Source organism: Phalangium opilio, unplaced genomic scaffold (genome assembly GCF_054372755.1).
Source record: "Phalangium opilio isolate 3A_F unplaced genomic scaffold, DU_Popi_V2 ptg000352l_1, whole genome shotgun sequence".
NCBI classification, from domain to species: domain Eukaryota; kingdom Metazoa; phylum Arthropoda; class Arachnida; order Opiliones; family Phalangiidae; genus Phalangium; species Phalangium opilio.
Genome location: NW_028324228.1, coordinates 7,209,007 through 7,228,085, shown reverse-complemented (window position 1 = coordinate 7,228,085; position 19,079 = coordinate 7,209,007). Strand labels below are relative to the sequence as shown.

Below are 19,079 nucleotides of genomic sequence, written 5' to 3'. Positions count from 1 at the left end.
AACAGCCGACGGCGTTAACCATTGCGCAACGGAAGCCCAAAGATTAAATGTTCGTCAGGTATTGTGGAAAAACTTTGACTTTTTACGTCACATCTGAGACTTCACAACACCGCTCCCGGATGGGCTCGAACCACAAACCTTTTGAATAACAGCTGAACGCTCTAAATATTGCGCCACGGAAGCCCAAAAATTTAATATTCGTCAGTTATTTTTAAAAAACTCTGAATTTTACGTTACATCTAAGACCTCACAACACCGCTCCCGGATGGGCTCAAACCACCAACCTTTCGGTTAACAGCCGACGGCGTTAACCATTGCGCAACGGAAGCCCAAAGATTAAATGTTCGTCAGGTATTGTGGAAAAACTTTGGATTTTTACGTTACATGTGAGATCTCACAACACCGCTCCCGGGTGGGCTCGAACCACCAACCTTTCGGTTAACAGCCGAACGCGCTAACCATTGCGCCACGGAAGCCCAAAGATTAAATGTTCGTCAGGTATTGTGGAAAAACTTTGACTTTTTACGTCACATCTGAGACTTCACAACACCGCTCCCGGATGGGCTCGAACCACAAACCTTTTGAATAACATCTGAACGCTATAACCATTGCGCCACGGAAGACCAAAAATTAAATGTTCGTCAGTTATTTTTAAAAAACTCTGAATTTTACGTTACATCTAAGACCTCACAACACAGCTCCCGGATGGGCTCGAACCACCAACCTTTCGGTTAACAGCCGACGGCGTTAACCATTGCGCAACGGAAGCCCAAAAATTAAATGGTCGTCGGCTATTGTGGAAACACTTTGGCTTTTTACGTTACATGTGAGAGCTCACAACACCGATCCCGGGTGGGTTCGAACCACCAACCTTTCGGTTAACAGCCGAACGCGCTAACCATTGCGCCACGGAAGCCCAAAGATTAAATGTTCGTCAGGTATTTTTAAAAAACTCTGAATTTTACGTTACATCTAAGACCTCACATTACCGCTCCCGGATGGGCTCGAACCACCAACCTTTCGGTTAACAGCCGAACGCGCTAACCATTGCGCCACGGAAGCCCAAAAATTAAATGTTCGTCAGTTATTTTTAAAAAACTCTGAATTTTACGTTACATCTAAGACCTCACAACACCGCTCCCGGATGGGCTCGAACCACCAACCTTTCGGTTAACAGCCGACGGCGTTAACCATTGCGCAACGGAAGCCCAACGATTAAATGTTCGTCAGGTATTGTGGAAAAACTTTGGATTTTTACGTTACATGTGAGATTTCACAACACCGCTCCCGGGTGGGCTCGAACCACCAACCTTTCGGTTAACAGCCGAACGCGCTAACCATTGCGCCACGGAAGCTCAGAAATGAAATGGTCGTCAGGTATTGTGGAAAAACTTTGACTTTTTACGTCACATCTGAGACCTCACAACACCGCTCCCGGATGGGCTCGAACCACCAACCTTTCGGTTAACAGCCGAACGCGCTAACCATTGCGCCACGGAAGCTCAAAAATTAAATGGTCGTCAGGTATGTGGAAAAACTTTGACTTTTTACGTTACATTTGAGACTTCACAACACTGCTCTTGGGTGGGCTCGAACCACCAACCTTAAGGTTAACATCCGAACACGCTAACCATGGAGCCAAGGAAGCTCAGAAATGAAATGGTCGTCAGGTATTGTGGAAAAACTTTGACTTTTTACGTCACATCTGAGACTTCACAACACCGCTCCCGGATGGGCTCGAACCACAAACCTTTTGAATAACAGCTGAACGCTCTAACCATTGCGCCAAGGAAGCCCAAAAATTAAATGTTCGTCAGTTATTTTTAAAAAACTCTGAATTTTACGTTACATCTAAGACCTCACAACACCGCTTCCGGATGGGCTCGAACCACCAACCTTTCGGTAACAGCCGACGGCGTTAACCATTGCGCAACGGAAGCCCAACGATTAAATGTTCGTCAGGTATTGTGGAAAAAGTTTGGATTTTTACGTTACATATGAGATTTCACAACACCGCTCCCGGGTGGGCTCGAACCACCAACCTTTCGGTTAACAGCCGAACGCGCTAACCATTGCGCCACGGAAGCCCAAAAATTAAATGTTCGTCAGGTATTGTGGAAAAATTTTGACTTTTTACGTCACATCTGAGACCTCACAACACCGCTCCCGGATGGTCTCGAACCACCAACCTTTCAGTTAACTGCCGAACGCGCTAACCATTGCGCCACGGAAGCCCAAAGATTAAATGTTCGTCAGGTATTGTGGAAAAACTTTGGCATTTGACATTACGTTTGAGATCTCACAACACCGCTCCCGGGTGGGCTCGAACCACCAACCTTTCGGTTAACAGACGAACGCGCTAACCATTGCGCCACGGAAGCTCAAAAAATAAACGGTCGTCAGGTATTGTGGAAAAACTTTGGCTTTTTACGTTACATTTGAGAGCTCACAACACCGCTCCCGGGTGGGCTCGAACCAATAACCTTTCGGTTAACAGCCGAACGCGCTAACCATTGCGCCACGGAAGCCCAAAGATTAAATGTTCGTCAGGTATTTTTAAAAAACTCTGAATTTTACGTTACATCTAAGACCTCACATTACCGCTCCCGGATGGGCTCGAACCACCAACCTTTCGGTTAACAGCCGAACGCGCTAACCATTGCGCCACGGCAGCCCAAAAATTAAATGTTCGTCAGTTGTTTTTAAAAAACTCTGAATTTTACGTTACATCTAAGACCTCACAACACCGCTCCCGGATGGGCTCGAACCACCAACCTTTCGGTTAACAGCCGACGGCGTTAACCATTGAAACGGAAGCCCAACGATTAAATGTTCGTCAGGTATTGTGGAAAAACTTTGGATTTTTACGTTACATGTGAGATTTCACTTCACCGCTCCCGGGTGGGCTCGAACTACCAACCTTTCGGTTAACAGCCGAACGCGCTAACCATTGCGCCACGGAAGCTCAAAAATTAAATGGTCGTCAGGTATTGTGGAAAAACTTTGACTTTTTACGTCACATCTGAGACCTCACAACACCGCTCCCGGATGGTCTCGAACCACCAACCTTTCAGTTAACTGCCGAACGCGCTAACCATTGCGCCACGGAAGCCCAAAGACTAAATGTTCGTCAGGTATTGTGGAAAAACTTTGGCATTTGACATTACGTTTGAGATCTCACAACACCGCTCCCGGGTGGGCTAGAACCACCAACCTTTCGGTTAACAGCCGAACGCGCTAACCATTGCGCCACGGAAGCCCAAAAATTAAATGTTCGTCAGTTATTTTTAAAAAACTCTGAATTTTACACTACATCTAAGACCTCACAACACAGCTCCCGGATGGGCTCGAACCACCAACCTTTCGGTTAACAGCCGACGGCGTTAACCATTGCTTCACGGAAGCCCAAAAATTAAATGTTCGTCAGGTATTGTGGAAAAACTTTGACTTTTTACGTCACATTTGAGAGCTCACAACACCGCTCCCGGGTGGGCTCGAACCACCAACCTTTTGAATAACAGCTGAACGCTCTAAACATTGCGCCAAGGAAGCCCAAAAATTAAATGTTCGTCAGTTATTTTTAAAAAACTCTGAATTTTACGTTACATCTAAGACCTCACAACACCGCTCCCGGATGGGCTCGAACCACCAACCTTTCGGTTAACAGCCGACGGCGTTAACCATTGCGCAACGGAAGCCCAAAGACTAAATGTTCGTCAGGTATTGTGGAAAAACTTTGGCATTTGACATTACGTTTGAGATCTCACAACACCGCTCCCGGGTGGGCTCGAACCACCAACCTTTCGGTTAACAGCCGAACGCGCTAACCATTGCGCCACGGAAGCTCAAAAATTAAACGGTCGTCAGTTATTGTGGAAAATATTTGGCTTTTTACGTTACATTTGAGACTTCACAACACGGCAGCCGGGTGGGCTCGAACCACCAACCTTTTGGTTAACATCCGAACGCGCTAACCTTCGAGCCAAGGAAGCTCAGAAATGAAATGGTCGTCAGGTATTGTGGAAAAACTCTGACTTTTTACGTCACATCCGAGACTTCAAAACACCGCTCCCGGATGGGCTCGAACCACAAACCTTTTGAATAACAGCTGGACGCGCTAACCATTGCGCTACGGAAGCCCAAAAATTAAATGTTCGTCAGATATTTTTAAAAAAACTCTGAATTTTACGTTACATCTAAGACCTCACAACACCGCTCCCGGATGGGCTCGAACCACCAACCTTTCGGTTAACAGCCGACGGCGTTAGCCATTGCGCAACGGAAGCCCAAAGATTAAATGTTCGTCAGGTATTGTGGAAAAAATTTGGATTTTTACGTTACATGTGAGATCTCACAACACAGCTCCCGGATGGGCTCGAACCACCAACCTTTCGGTTAACAGCCGACGGCGTTAACCATTGCTTCACGGAAGCCCAAAAATTAAATGTTCGTCAGGTATTGTGGAAAAACTTTGACTTTTTACGTCACATTTGAGAGCTCACAACACCGCTCCCGGGTGGGCTCGAACCACCAACCTTTTGAATAACAGCTGAACGCTCTAAACATTGCGCCAAGGAAGCCCAAAAATTAAATGTTCGTCAGTTATTTTTAAAAAACTCTGAATTTTACGTTACATCTAAGACCTCACAACACCGCTCCCGGATGGGCTCGAACCACCAACCTTTCGGTTAACAGACGAACGCGCTAACCATTGCGCCACGGAAGCTCAAAAAATAAACGGTCGTCAGGTATTGTGGAAATACTTTGGCTTTTTACGTTACATTTGAGAGCTCACAACACCGCTCCCGGGTGGGCTCGAACCAATAACCTTTCGGTTAACAGCCGAACGCGCTAACCATTGCGCCACGGAAGCCCAAAGATTAAATGTTCGTCAGGTATTTTTAAAAAACTCTGACTTTTTACGTCACATCTGAGACCTCACAACACCGCTCCCGGATGGTCTCGAACCACCAACCTTTCAGTTAACTGCCGAACGCGCTAACCATTGCGCCACGGAAGCCCAAAGACTAAATGTTCGTCAGGTATTGTGGAAAAACTTTGGCATTTGACATTACGTTTGAGATCTCACAACACCGCTCCCGGGTGGGCTAGAACCACCAACCTTTCGGTTAACAGCCGAACGCGCTAACCATTGCGCCACGGAAGCCCAAAAATTAAATGTTCGTCAGTTATTTTTAAAAAACTCTGAATTTTACACTACATCTAAGACCTCACAACACAGCTCCCGGATGGGCTCGAACCACCAACCTTTCGGTTAACAGCCGACGGCGTTAACCATTGCTTCACGGAAGCCCAAAAATTAAATGTTCGTCAGGTATTGTGGAAAAACTTTGACTTTTTACGTCACATTTGAGAGCTCACAACACCGCTCCCGGGTGGGCTCGAACCACCAACCTTTTGAATAACAGCTGAACGCTCTAAACATTGCGCCAAGGAAGCCCAAAAATTAAATGTTCGTCAGTTATTTTTAAAAAACTCTGAATTTTACGTTACATCTAAGACCTCACAACACCGCTCCCGGATGGGCTCGATCCACCAACCTTTCGGTTAACAGCCGACGGCGTTAACCATTGCGCAACGGAAGCCCAAAGACTAAATGTTCGTCAGGTATTGTGGAAAAACTTTGGCATTTGACATTACGTTTGAGATCTCACAACACCGCTCCCGGGTGGGCTCGAACCACCAACCTTTCGGTTAACAGCCGAACGCGCTAACCATTGCGCCACGGAAGCTCAAAAATTAAACGGTCGTCAGGTATTGTGGAAAATATTTGGCTTTTTACGTTACATTTGAGACTTCACAACACGGCAGCCGGGTGGGCTCGAACCACCAACCTTTTGGTTAACATCCGAACGCGCTAACCTTCGAGCCAAGGAAGCTCAGAAATGAAATGGTCGTCAGGTATTGTGGAAAAACTCTCACTTTTTACGTCACATCCGAGACTTCAAAACACCGCTCCCGGATGGGCTCGAACCACAAACCTTTTGAATAACAGCTGAACGCGCTAACCATTGCGCCACGGAAGCCCAAAAATTAAATGTTCGTCAGATATTTTTAAAAAAACTCTGAATTTTACGTTACATCTAAGACCTCACAACACCGCTCCCGGATGGGCTCGAACCACCAACCTTTCGGTTAACAGCCGACGGCGTTAGCCATTGCGCAACGGAAGCCCAAAGATTAAATGTTCGTCAGGTATTGTGGAAAAAATTTGGATTTTTACGTTACATGTGAGGTCTCACAACACAGCTCCCGGATGGGCTCGAACCACCAACCTTTCGGTTAACAGCCGAACGCGCTAACCATTGCGCCACGGAAGCCCAAAGATTAAATGTTCGTCAGCTATTTTTAAAAAACTCTGAATTTTACGTTACATCTAAGACCTCACATTACCGCTCCCGGATGGGCTCGAACCACCAACCTTTCGGTTAACAGCCGAACGCGCTAACCATTGCTTCACGGAAGCCCAAAAATTAAATGTTCGTCAGGTATTGTGGAAAAACTTTGGATTTTTACGTTACATGTGAGATTTCACTTCACCGCTCCCGGATGGGCTCGAACCACCAACCTTTCGGTTAACAGCCGAACGCGCTAACCATTGCGCCACGGCAGCCCAAAAATTAAATGTTCGTCAGTTGTTTTTAAAAAACTCTGAATTTTACGTTACATCTAAGACCTCACAACACCGCTCCCGGATGGGCTCGAACCACCAACCTTTCGGTTAACAGCCGACGGCGTTAACCATTGAAACGGAAGCCCAACGATTAAATGTTCGTCAGGTATTGTGGAAAAACTTTGGATTTTTACGTTACATGTGAGATTTCACTTCACCGCTCCCGGGTGGGCTCGAACCACCAACCTTTCGGTTAACAGCCGGACGCGCTAACCATTGCGCCACGGAAGCTCAAAAATTAAATGGTCGTCAGGTATTGTGGAAAAACTTTGACTTTTTACGTCACATCTGAGACCTCACAACACCGCTCCCGGATGGTCTCGAACCACCAACCTTTCAGTTAACTGCCGAACGCGCTAACCATTGCGCCACGGAAGCCCAAAGACTAAATGTTCGTCAGGTATTGTGGAAAAACTTTGGCATTTGACATTACGTTTGAGATCTCACAACACCGCTCCCGGGTGGGCTAGAACCACCAACCTTTCGGTTAACAGCCGAACGCGCTAACCATTGCGCCACGGAAGCCCAAAAATTAAATGTTCGTCAGTTATTTTTAAAAAACTCTGAATTTTACACTACATCTAAGACCTCACAACACAGCTCCCGGATGGGCTCGAACCACCAACCTTTCGGTTAACAGCCGACGGCGTTAACCATTGCTTCACGGAAGCCCAAAAATTAAATGTTCGTCAGGTATTGTGGAAAAACTTTGACTTTTTACGTCACATTTGAGAGCTCACAACACCTCTCCCGGGTGGGCTCGAACCACCAACCTTTTGAATAACAGCTGAACGCTCTAAACATTGCGCCAAGGAAGCCCAAAAATTAAATGTTCGTCAGTTATTTTTAAAAAACTCTGAATTTTACGTTACATCTAAGACCTCACAACACCGCTCCCGGATGGGCTCGAACCACCAACCTTTCGGTTAACAGCCGACGGCGTTAACCATTGAAACGGAAGCCCAACGATTAAATGTTCGTCAGGTATTGTGGAAAAACTTTGGATTTTTACGTTACATGTGAGATTTCACAACACCGCTCCCGGGTGGGCTCGAACCACCAACCTTTCGGTTAACAGCCGAACGCGCTAACCATTGCGCCACGGAAGCTCAAAAATTAAATGGTCGTCAGGTATTGTGGAAAAACTTTGACTTTTTACGTCACATCTGAGACCTCACAACACCGCTCACGGATGGGCTCGAACCACCAACCTTTCGGTTAACAGCCGAACGCGCTAACCATTGCGCCACGGAAGCCCAAAGATTAAATGTTCGTCAGGTATTTTTAAAAAACTCTGAATTTTACGTTACATCTAAGACCTCACATTACCGCTCCCGGATGGGCTCGAACCACCAACCTTTCGGTTAACAGCCGAACGCGCTAACCATTGCTTCACGGAAGCCCAAAAATTAAATGTTCGTCAGGTATTGTGGAAAAACTTTGGATTTTTACGTTACATGTGAGATTTCACTTCACCGCTCCCGGATGGGCTCGAACCACCAACCTTTCGGTTAACAGCCGAACGCGCTAACCATTGCGCCACGGCAGCCCAAAAATTAAATGTTCGTCAGTTGTTTTTAAAAAACTCTGAATTTTACGTTACATCTAAGACCTCACAACACCGCTCCCGGATGGGCTCGAACCACCAACCTTTCGGTTAACAGCCGACGGCGTTAACCATTGAAACGGAAGCCCAACGATTAAATGTTCGTCAGGTATTGTGGAAAAACTTTGGATTTTTACGTTACATGTGAGATTTCACAACACCGCTCCCGGATGGGCTCGAACCACAAACCTTTTGAATAACATCTGAACGCTCTAAACATTGCGCCACGGAAGCCCAAAAATTTAATGTTCGTAAGGAATTTTTAAAAAACTCTGAATTTTACGATACATCTAAGACCTCACATTACCGCTCCCGGATGGGCTCGAACCTCAAACCTTTTGAATAACAGCTGAACGCTCTAAACATTGCGCCACGGAAGCCCAAAAATTTAATATTCGTCAGTTATTTTTAAAAAACTCTGAATTTTACGTTACATCTAAGACCTCACAACACCGCTCCCGGATAAGCTCAAACCACCAACCTTTCGGTTAACAGCCGACGGCGTTAACCATTGCGCAACGGAAGCCCAAAGATTAAATATTCGTCAGGTATTGTGGAAAAACTTTGGATTTTTACGTTACATGTGAGATCTCACAACACCGCTCCCGGGTGGGCTCGAACCACCAACCTTTCGGTTAACAGCCGAACGCGCTAACCATTGCGCCACGGAAGCCCAAAGATTAAATGTTCGTCAGGTATTGTGGAAAAACTTTGACTTTTTACGTCACATCTGAGACTTCACAACACCGCTCCCGGATGGGCTCGAACCACAAACCTTTTGAATAACATCTGAACGCTATAACCATTGCGCCACGGAAGACCAAAAATTAAATGTTCGTCAGTTATTTTTAAAAAACTCTGAATTTTACGTTACATCTAAGACCTCACAACACAGCTCCCGGATGGGCTCGAACCACCAACCTTTCGGTTAACAGCCGACGGCGTTAACCATTGCGCAACGGAAGCCCAAAAATTAAATGGTCGTCGGCTATTGTGGAAACACTTTGGCTTTTTACGTTACATGTGAGAGCTCACAACACCGATCCCGGGTGGGCTCGAACCACCAACCTTTCGGTTAACAGCCGAACGCGCTAACCATTGCGCCACGGAAGCCCAAAGATTAAATGTTCGTCAGGTATTTTTAAAAAACTCTGAATTTTACGTTACATCTAAGACCTCACATTACCGCTCCCGGATGGGCTCGAACCACCAACCTTTCGGTTAACAGCCGACGGCGTTAACCATTGCGCAACGGAAGCCCAAAGATTAAATGTTCGTCAGGTATTGTGGAAAAACTTTGACTTTTTACGTCACATCTGAGACTTCACAACACCGCTCCCGGATGGGCTCGAACCACAAACCTTTTGAATAACAGCTGAACGCTCTAACCATTGCGCCACGGAAGCCCAAAAATTAAATGTTCGTCAGTTATTATTAAAAAACTCTGAATTTTACGTTACATCTAAGACCTCACAACACAGCTCCCGGATGGGCTCGAACCACCAACCTTTCGGTTAACAGCCGACGGCGTTAACCATTGCGCAACGGAAGCCCAAAAATTAAATGGTCGTCGGCTATTGTGGAAACACTTTGGCTTTTTACGTTACATGTGAGAGCTCACAACACCGATCCCGGGTGGGTTCGCACCACCAACCTTTCGGTTAACAGCCGAACGCGCTAACCATTGCGCCACGGAAGCCCAAAGATTAAATGTTCGTCAGGTATTTTTAAAAAACTCTGAATTTTACGTTACATCTAAGACCTCACATTACCGCTCCCGGATGGGCTCGAACCACCAACCTTTCGGTTAACAGCCGAACGCGCTAACCATTGCGCCACGGAAGCCCAAAAATTAAATGTTCGTCAGTTATTTTTAAAAAACTCTGAATTTTACGTTACATCTAAGACCTCACAACACCGCTCCCGGATGGGCTCGAACCACCAACCTTTCGGTTAACAGCCGACGGCGTTAACCATTGCGCAACGGAAGCCCAACGATTAAATGTTCGTCAGGTATTGTGGAAAAACTTTGGATTTTTACGTTACATGTGAGATTTCACAACACCGCTCCCGGGTGGGCTCGAACCACCAACCTTTCGGTTAACAGCCGAACGCGCTAACCATTGCGCCACGGAAGCTCAAAAATTAAATGGTCGTCAGGTATTGTGGAAAAACTTTGACTTTTTACGTCACATCTGAGACCTCACAACACCGCTCCCGGATGGTCTCGAACCACCAACCTTTCAGTTAACTGCCGAACGCGCTAACCATTGCGCCACGGAAGCCCAAAGACTAAATGTTCGTCAGGTATTGTGGAAAAACTTTGGCATTTGACATTACGTTTGAGATCTCACAACACCGCTCCCGGGTGGGCTAGAACCACCAACCTTTCGGTTAACAGCCGAACGCGCTAACCATTGCGCCACGGAAGCTCAGAAATGAAATGGTCGTCAGGTATTGTGGAAAAACTTTGACTTTTTACGTCACATCTGAGACCTCACAACACCGCTCCCGGATGGGCTCGAACCACCAACCTTTCGGTAACAGCCGACGGCGTTAACCATTGCGCAACGGAAGCCCAACGATTAAATGTTCGTCAGGTATTGTGGAAAAAGTTTGGATTTTTACGTTACATATGAGATTTCACAACACCGCTCCCGGGTGGGCTCGAACCACCAACCTTTCGGTTAACAGCCGAACGCGCTAACCATTGCGCCACGGAAGCCCAAAAATTAAATGTTCGTCAGGTATTGTGGAAAAATTTTGACTTTTTACGTCACATCTGAGACCTCACAACACCGCTCACGGATGGGCTCGAACCACCAACCTTTCGGTTAACAGCCGAACGCGCTAACCATTGCGCCACGGAAGCCCAAAGATTAAATGTTCGTCAGGTATTGTGGAAAAACTTTGACTTTTTACGTTACATCTAAGACCTCACAACACCGCTCCCGGATGGGCTCAAACCACCAACCTTTCGGTTAACAGCCGACGGCGTTAACCATTGCGCAACGGAAGCCCAAAGATTAAATGTTCGTCAGGTATTGTGGAAAAACTTTGACTTTTTACGTCACATCTGAGACTTCACAACACCGCTCCCGGATGGGCTCGAACCACAAACCTTTTGAATAACATCTGAACGCTATAACCATTGCGCCACGGAAGACCAAAAATTAAATGTTCGTCAGTTATTTTTAAAAAACTCTGAATTTTACGTTATATCTAAGACCTCACAACACCGCTTCCGGATGGGCTCAAACCACCAACCTTTCGGTTAACAGCCGACGGCGTTAACCATTGCGCAACGGAAGCCCAAAGATTAAATGTTCGTCAGGTATTGTGGAAAAACTTTGACTTTTTACGTCACATCTGAGACTTCACAACACCGCTCCCGGATGGGCTCGAACCACAAACCTTTTGAATAACAGCTGAACGCTCTAAACATTGCGCCACGGAAGCCCAAAAATTTAATATTCGTCAGTTATTTTTAAAAAACTCTGAATTTTACGTTACATCTAAGACCTCACAACACCGCTCCCGGATGGGCTCAAACCACCAACCTTTCGGTTAACAGCCGACGGCGTTAACCATTGCGCAACGGAAGCCCAAAGATTAAATGTTCGTCAGGTATTGTGGAAAAACTTTGGATTTTTACGTTACATGTGAGATCTCACAACACCGCTCCCGGGTGGGCTCGAACCACCAACCTTTCGGTTAACAGCCGAACGCGCTAACCATTGCGCCACGGAAGCCCAAAGATTAAATGTTCGTCAGGTATTGTGGAAAAACTTTGACTTTTTACGTCACATCTGAGACTTCACAACACCGCTCCCGGATGGGCTCGAACCACAAACCTTTTGAATAACATGTGAACGCTATAACCATTGCGCCACGGAAGACCAAAAATTAAATGTTCGTCAGTTATTTTTAAAAAACTCTGAATTTTACGTTACATCTAAGACCTCACAACACAGCTCCCGGATGGGCTCGAACCACCAACCTTTCGGTTAACAGCCGACGGCGTTAACCATTGCGCAACGGAAGCCCAAAAATTAAATGGTCGTCGGCTATTGTGGAAACACTTTGGCTTTTTACGTTACATGTGAGAGCTCACAACACCGATCCCGGGTGGGTTCGAACCACCAACCTTTCGGTTAACAGCCGAACGCGCTAACCATTGCGCCACGGAAGCCCAAAGATTAAATGTTCGTCAGGTATTTTTAAAAAACTCTGAATTTTACGTTACATCTAAGACCTCACATTACCGCTCCCGGATGGGCTCGAACCACCAACCTTTCGGTTAACAGCCGAACGCGCTAACCATTGCGCCACGGAAGCCCAAAAATTAAATGTTCGTCAGTTATTTTTAAAAAACTCTGAATTTTACGTTACATCTAAGACCTCACAACACCGCTCCCGGATGGGCTCGAACCACCAACCTTTCGGTTAACAGCCGACGGCGTTAACCATTGCGCAACGGAAGCCCAACGATTAAATGTTCGTCAGGTATTGTGGAAAAACTTTGGATTTTTACGTTACATGTGAGATTTCACAACACCGCTCCCGGGTGGGCTCGAACCACCAACCTTTCGGTTAACAGCCGAACGCGCTAACCATTGCGCCACGGAAGCTCAGAAATGAAATGGTCGTCAGGTATTGTGGAAAAACTTTGACTTTTTACGTCACATCTGAGACCTCACAACACCGCTCCCGGATGGGCTCGAACCACCAACCTTTCGGTTAACAGCCGAACGCGCTAACCATTGCGCCACGGAAGCTCAAAAATTAAATGGTCGTCAGGTATGTGGAAAAACTTTGACTTTTTACGTTACATTTGAGACTTCACAACACTGCTCCCGGGTGGGCTCGAACCACCAACCTTAAGGTTAACATCCGAACACGCTAACCATGGAGCCAAGGAAGCTCAGAAATGAAATGGTCGTCAGGTATTGTGGAAAAACTTTGACTTTTTACGTCACATCTGAGACTTCACAACACCGCTCCCGGATGGGCTCGAACCACAAACCTTTTGAATAACAGCTGAACGCTCTAACCATTGCGCCAAGGAAGCCCAAAAATTAAATGTTCGTCAGTTATTTTTAAAAAACTCTGAATTTTACGTTACATCTAAGACCTCACAACACCGCTTCCGGATGGGCTCGAACCACCAACCTTTCGGTAACAGCCGACGGCGTTAACCATTGCGCAACGGAAGCCCAACGATTAAATGTTCGTCAGGTATTGTGGAAAAAGTTTGGATTTTTACGTTACATATGAGATTTCACAACACCGCTCCCGGGTGGGCTCGAACCACCAACCTTTCGGTTAACAGCCGAACGCGCTAACCATTGCGCCACGGAAGCCCAAAAATTAAATGTTCGTCAGGTATTGTGGAAAAATTTTGACTTTTTACGTCACATCTGAGACCTCACAACACCGCTCCCGGATGGTCTCGAACCACCAACCTTTCAGTTAACTGCCGAACGCGCTAACCATTGCGCCACGGAAGCCCAAAGATTAAATGTTCGTCAGGTATTGTGGAAAAACTTTGGCATTTGACATTACGTTTGAGATCTCACAACACCGCTCCCGGGTGGGCTCGAACCACCAACCTTTCGGTTAACAGACGAACGCGCTAACCATTGCGCCACGGAAGCTCAAAAAATAAACGGTCGTCAGGTATTGTGGAAAAACTTTGGCTTTTTACGTTACATTTGAGAGCTCACAACACCGCTCCCGGGTGGGCTCGAACCAATAACCTTTCGGTTAACAGCCGAACGCGCTAACCATTGCGCCACGGAAGCCCAAAGATTAAATGTTCGTCAGGTATTTTTAAAAAACTCTGAATTTTACGTTACATCTAAGACCTCACAACACCGCTCCCGGATAGGCTCGAACCACCAACCTTTCGGTTAACAGCCGACGGCGTTAACCATTGCGCAACGGAAGCCCAACGATTAAATGTTCGTCAGGTATTGTGGAAAAACTTTGGATTTTTACGTTACATGTGAGATTTCACAACACCGCTCCCGGGTGGGCTCGAACCACCAACCTTTCGGTTAACAGCCGAACGCGCTAACCATTGCGCCACGGAAGCTCAGAAATGAAATGGTCGTCAGGTATTGTGGAAAAACTTTGACTTTTTACGTCACATCTGAGACCTCACAACACCGCTCCCGGATGGGCTCGAACCACCAACCTTTCGGTTAACAGCCGAACGCGCTAACCATTGCGCCACGGAAGCTCAAAAATTAAATGGTCGTCAGGTATGTGGAAAAACTTTGACTTTTTACGTTACATTTGAGACTTCACAACACTGCTCCCGGGTGGGCTCGAACCACCAACCTTAAGGTTAACATCCGAACACGCTAACCATGGAGCCAAGGAAGCTCAGAAATGAAATGGTCGTCAGGTATTGTGGAAAAACTTTGACTTTTTACGTCACATCTGAGACTTCACAACACCGCTCCCGGATGGGCTCGAACCACAAACCTTTTGAATAACAGCTGAACGCTCTAACCATTGCGCCAAGGAAGCCCAAAAATTAAATGTTCGTCAGTTATTTTTAAAAAACTCTGAATTTTACGTTACATCTAAGACCTCACAACACCGCTTCCGGATGGGCTCGAACCACCAACCTTTCGGTAACAGCCGACGGCGTTAACCATTGCGCAACGGAAGCCCAACGATTAAATGTTCGTCAGGTATTGTGGAAAAAGTTTGGATTTTTACGTTACATATGAGATTTCACAACACCGCTCCCGGGTGGGCTCGAACCACCAACCTTTCGGTTAACAGCCGAACGCGCTAACCATTGCGCCACGGAAGCCCAAAAATTAAATGTTCGTCAGGTATTGTGGAAAAATTTTGACTTTTTACGTCACATCTGAGACCTCACAACACCGCTCCCGGATGGTCTCGAACCACCAACCTTTCAGTTAACTGCCGAACGCGATAAAAATTGCGCCACGGAAGCCCAAAGATTAAATGTTCGTCAGGTATTGTGGAAAAACTTTGGCATTTGACATTACGTTTGAGATCTCACAACACCGCTCCCGGGTGGGCTCGAACCACCAACCTTTCGGTTAACAGACGAACGCGCTAACCATTGCGCCACGGAAGCTCAAAAAATAAACGGTCGTCAGGTATTGTGGAAAAACTTTGGCTTTTTACGTTACATTTGAGAGCTCACAACACCGCTCCCGGGTGGGCTCGAACCAATAACCTTTCGGTTAACAGCCGAACGCGCTAACCATTGCGCCACGGAAGCCCAAAGATTAAATGTTCGTCAGGTATTTTTAAAAAACTCTGAATTTTACGTTACATCTAAGACCTCACATTACCGCTCCCGGATGGGCTCGAACCACCAACCTTTCGGTTAACAGCCGAACGCGCTAACCATTGCGCCACGGCAGCCCAAAAATTAAATGTTCGTCAGTTGTTTTTAAAAAACTCTGAATTTTACGTTACATCTAAGACCTCACAACACCGCTCCCGGATGGGCTCGAACCACCAACCTTTCGGTTAACAGCCGACGGCGTTAACCATTGAAACGGAAGCCCAACGATTAAATGTTCGTCAGGTATTGTGGAAAAACTTTGGATTTTTACGTTACATGTGAGATTTCACTTCACCGCTCCCGGGTGGGCTCGAACTACCAACCTTTCGGTTAACAGCCGAACGCGCTAACCATTGCGCCACGGAAGCTCAAAAATTAAATGGTCGTCAGGTATTGTGGAAAAACTTTGACTTTTTACGTCACATCTGAGACCTCACAACACCGCTCCCGGATGGTCTCGAACCACCAACCTTTCAGTTAACTGCCGAACGCGCTAACCATTGCGCCACGGAAGCCCAAAGACTAAATGTTCGTCAGGTATTGTGGAAAAACTTTGGCATTTGACATTACGTTTGAGATCTCACAACACCGCTCCCGGGTGGGCTAGAACCACCAACCTTTCGGTTAACAGCCGAACGCGCTAACCATTGCGCCACGGAAGCCCAAAAATTAAATGTTCGTCAGTTATTTTTAAAAAACTCTGAATTTTACACTACATCTAAGACCTCACAACACAGCTCCCGGATGGGCTCGAACCACCAACCTTTCGGTTAACAGCCGACGGCGTTAACCATTGCTTCACGGAAGCCCAAAAATTAAATGTTCGTCAGGTATTGTGGAAAAACTTTGGCATTTGACATTACGTTTGAGATCTCACAACACCGCTCCCGGGTGGGCTCGAACCACCAACCTTTTGAATAACAGCTGAACGCTCTAAACATTGCGCCAAGGAAGCCCAAAAATTAAATGTTCGTCAGTTATTTTTAAAAAGCTCTGAATTTTACGTTACATCTAAGACCTCACAACACCGCTCCCGGATGGGCTCGAACCACCAACCTTTCGGTTAACAGCCGACGGCGTTAACCATTGCGCAACGGAAGCCCAAAGACTAAATGTTCGTCAGGTATTGTGGAAAAACTTTGGCATTTGACATTACGTTTGAGATCTCACAACACCGCTCCCGGGTGGGCTCGAACCACCAACCTTTCGGTTAACAGCCGAACGCGCTAACCATTGCGCCACGGAAGCTCAAAAATTAAACGGTCGTCAGGTATTGTGGAAAATATTTGGCTTTTTACGTTACATTTGAGACTTCACAACACGGCAGCCGGGTGGGCTCGAACCACCAACCTTTTGGTTAACATCCGAACGCGCTAACCTTCGAGCCAAGGAAGCTCAGAAATGAAATGGTCGTCAGGTATTGTGGAAAAACTCTGACTTTTTACGTCACATCCGAGACTTCAAAACACCGCTCCCGGATGGGCTCGAACCACAAACCTTTTGAATAACAGCTGAACGCGCTAACCATTGCGCTACGGAAGCCCAAAAATTAAATGTTCGTCAGATATTTTTAAAAAAACTCTGAATTTTACGTTACATCTAAGACCTCACAACACCGCTCCCGGATGGGCTCGAACCACCAACCTTTCGGTTAACAGCCGACGGCGTTAGCCATTGCGCAACGGAAGCCCAAAGATTAAATGTTCGTCAGGTATTGTGGAAAAACTTTGGATTTTTACGTTACATGTGAGATCTCACAACACAGCTCCCGGATGGGCTCGAACCACCAACCTTTCGGTTAACAGCCGACGGCGTTAACCATTGCTTCACGGAAGCCCAAAAATTAAATGTTCGTCAGGTATTGTGGAAAAACTTTGACTTTTTACGTCACATTTGAGAGCTCACAACACCGCTCCCGGGTGGGCTCGAACCACCAACCTTTTGAATAACAGCTGAACGCTCTAAACATTGCGCCAAGGAAGCCCAAAAATTAAATGTTCGTCAGTTATTTTAAAAAAAAACTCTGAATTTTACGTTACATCTAAGACCTCACAACACCGCTCCCGGATGGGCTCGAACCACCAACCTTTCGGTTAACAGCCGACGGCGTTAACCATTGCGCAACGGAAGCCCAAAGACTAAATGTTCGTCAGGTATTGTGGAAAAACTTTGGCATTTGACATTACGTTTGAGATCTCACAACACCGCTCCCGGGTGGGCTCGAACCAATAACCTTTCGGTTAACAGCCGAACGCGCTAACCATTGCGCCACGGAAGCCCAAAGATTAAATGTTCGTCAGGTATTTTTAAAAAACTCTGAATTTTACGTTACATCTAAGACCTCACATTACCGCTCCCGGATGGGCTCGAACCACCAACCTTTCGGTTAACAGCCGAACGCGCTAACCATTGCGCCACGGCAGCCCAAAAATTAAATGTTCGTCAGTTGTTTTTAAAAAACTCTGAATTTTACGTTACATCTAAGACCTCACAACACCGCTCCCGGATGGGCTCGAACCACCAACCTTTCGGTTAACAGCCGACGGCGTTAACCATTGAAACGGAAGCCCAACGATTAAATGTTCGTCAGGTATTGTGGAAAAACTTTGGATTTTTACGTTACATGTGAGATTTCACTTCACCGCTCCCGGGTGGGCTCGAACTACCAACCTTTCGGTTAACAGCCGAACGCGCTAACCATTGCGCCACGGAAGCTCAAAAATTAAATGGTCGTCAGGTATTGTGGAAAAACTTTGACTTTTTACGTCACATCTGAGACCTCACAACACCGCTCCCGGATGGTCTCGAACCACCAACCTTTCAGTTAACTGCCGAACGCGCTAACCATTGCGCCACGGAAGCCCAAAGACTAAATGTTCGTCAGGTATTGTGGAAAAACTTTGGCATTTGACATTACGTTTGAGATCTCACAACACCGCTCCCGGGTGGGCTAGAACCACCAACCTTTCGGTTAACAGCCGAACGCGCTAACCATTGCGCCACGGAAGCCCAAAAATTAAATGTTCGTCAGTTATTTTTAAAAAACTCTGAATTTTACACTACATCTAAGACCTCACAACACAGCTCCCGGATGGGCTCGAACCACCAACCTTTCGGTTAACAGCCGACGGCGTTAACCATTGCTTCACGGAAGCCCAAAAATTAAATGTTCGTCAGGTATTGTGGAAAAACTTTGACTTTTTACGTCACATTTGAGAGCTCACAACACCGCTCCCGGGTGGGCTCGAACCACCAACCTTTTGAATAACAGCTGAACGCTCTAAACATTGCGCCAAGGAAGCCCAAAAATTAAATGTTCGTCAGTTATTTTTAAAAAGCTCTGAATTTTACGTTACATCTAAGACCTCACAACACCGCTCCCGGATGGGCTCGAACCACCAACCTTTCGGTTAACAGCCGACGGCGTTAACCATTGCGCA

General features: G+C 46.4%; 15 non-coding genes across 15 annotated transcripts; all 15 read right to left on the bottom strand.

The window, feature by feature from the left end:
* Positions 1-403: 403 nt before the first annotated feature.
* On the bottom strand, positions 404-476 carry TRNAN-GUU (transfer RNA asparagine (anticodon GUU)). The gene has a single exon. It is a non-coding gene; the product is annotated as a tRNA-Asn (tRNA).
* An 806-nt stretch (positions 477-1,282) lies between these two features.
* TRNAN-GUU (transfer RNA asparagine (anticodon GUU)) lies at positions 1,283-1,355 on the bottom strand. The gene has a single exon. It is a non-coding gene; the product is annotated as a tRNA-Asn (tRNA).
* A 659-nt stretch (positions 1,356-2,014) lies between these two features.
* TRNAN-GUU (transfer RNA asparagine (anticodon GUU)) lies at positions 2,015-2,087 on the bottom strand. Its single transcript has one exon. It is a non-coding gene; the product is annotated as a tRNA-Asn (tRNA).
* Positions 2,088-3,772: 1,685 nt separating this feature from the next.
* Positions 3,773-3,845, bottom strand: TRNAN-GUU (transfer RNA asparagine (anticodon GUU)). The gene has a single exon. It is a non-coding gene; the product is annotated as a tRNA-Asn (tRNA).
* A 1,835-nt stretch (positions 3,846-5,680) lies between these two features.
* TRNAN-GUU (transfer RNA asparagine (anticodon GUU)) lies at positions 5,681-5,753 on the bottom strand. The gene has a single exon. It is a non-coding gene; the product is annotated as a tRNA-Asn (tRNA).
* Positions 5,754-7,730: 1,977 nt separating this feature from the next.
* On the bottom strand, positions 7,731-7,803 carry TRNAN-GUU (transfer RNA asparagine (anticodon GUU)). The gene has a single exon. It is a non-coding gene; the product is annotated as a tRNA-Asn (tRNA).
* A 1,097-nt stretch (positions 7,804-8,900) lies between these two features.
* TRNAN-GUU (transfer RNA asparagine (anticodon GUU)) lies at positions 8,901-8,973 on the bottom strand. Its single transcript has one exon. It is a non-coding gene; the product is annotated as a tRNA-Asn (tRNA).
* A 1,392-nt stretch (positions 8,974-10,365) lies between these two features.
* TRNAN-GUU (transfer RNA asparagine (anticodon GUU)) lies at positions 10,366-10,438 on the bottom strand. Its single transcript has one exon. It is a non-coding gene; the product is annotated as a tRNA-Asn (tRNA).
* A 514-nt stretch (positions 10,439-10,952) lies between these two features.
* Positions 10,953-11,025, bottom strand: TRNAN-GUU (transfer RNA asparagine (anticodon GUU)). Its single transcript has one exon. It is a non-coding gene; the product is annotated as a tRNA-Asn (tRNA).
* Positions 11,026-11,979: 954 nt separating this feature from the next.
* Positions 11,980-12,052, bottom strand: TRNAN-GUU (transfer RNA asparagine (anticodon GUU)). The gene has a single exon. It is a non-coding gene; the product is annotated as a tRNA-Asn (tRNA).
* An 806-nt stretch (positions 12,053-12,858) lies between these two features.
* On the bottom strand, positions 12,859-12,931 carry TRNAN-GUU (transfer RNA asparagine (anticodon GUU)). Its single transcript has one exon. It is a non-coding gene; the product is annotated as a tRNA-Asn (tRNA).
* Positions 12,932-13,590: 659 nt separating this feature from the next.
* TRNAN-GUU (transfer RNA asparagine (anticodon GUU)) lies at positions 13,591-13,663 on the bottom strand. Its single transcript has one exon. It is a non-coding gene; the product is annotated as a tRNA-Asn (tRNA).
* A 661-nt stretch (positions 13,664-14,324) lies between these two features.
* TRNAN-GUU (transfer RNA asparagine (anticodon GUU)) lies at positions 14,325-14,397 on the bottom strand. Its single transcript has one exon. It is a non-coding gene; the product is annotated as a tRNA-Asn (tRNA).
* A 659-nt stretch (positions 14,398-15,056) lies between these two features.
* Positions 15,057-15,129, bottom strand: TRNAN-GUU (transfer RNA asparagine (anticodon GUU)). Its single transcript has one exon. It is a non-coding gene; the product is annotated as a tRNA-Asn (tRNA).
* Positions 15,130-16,814: 1,685 nt separating this feature from the next.
* Positions 16,815-16,887, bottom strand: TRNAN-GUU (transfer RNA asparagine (anticodon GUU)). The gene has a single exon. It is a non-coding gene; the product is annotated as a tRNA-Asn (tRNA).
* Positions 16,888-19,079: the final 2,192 nt, after the last annotated feature.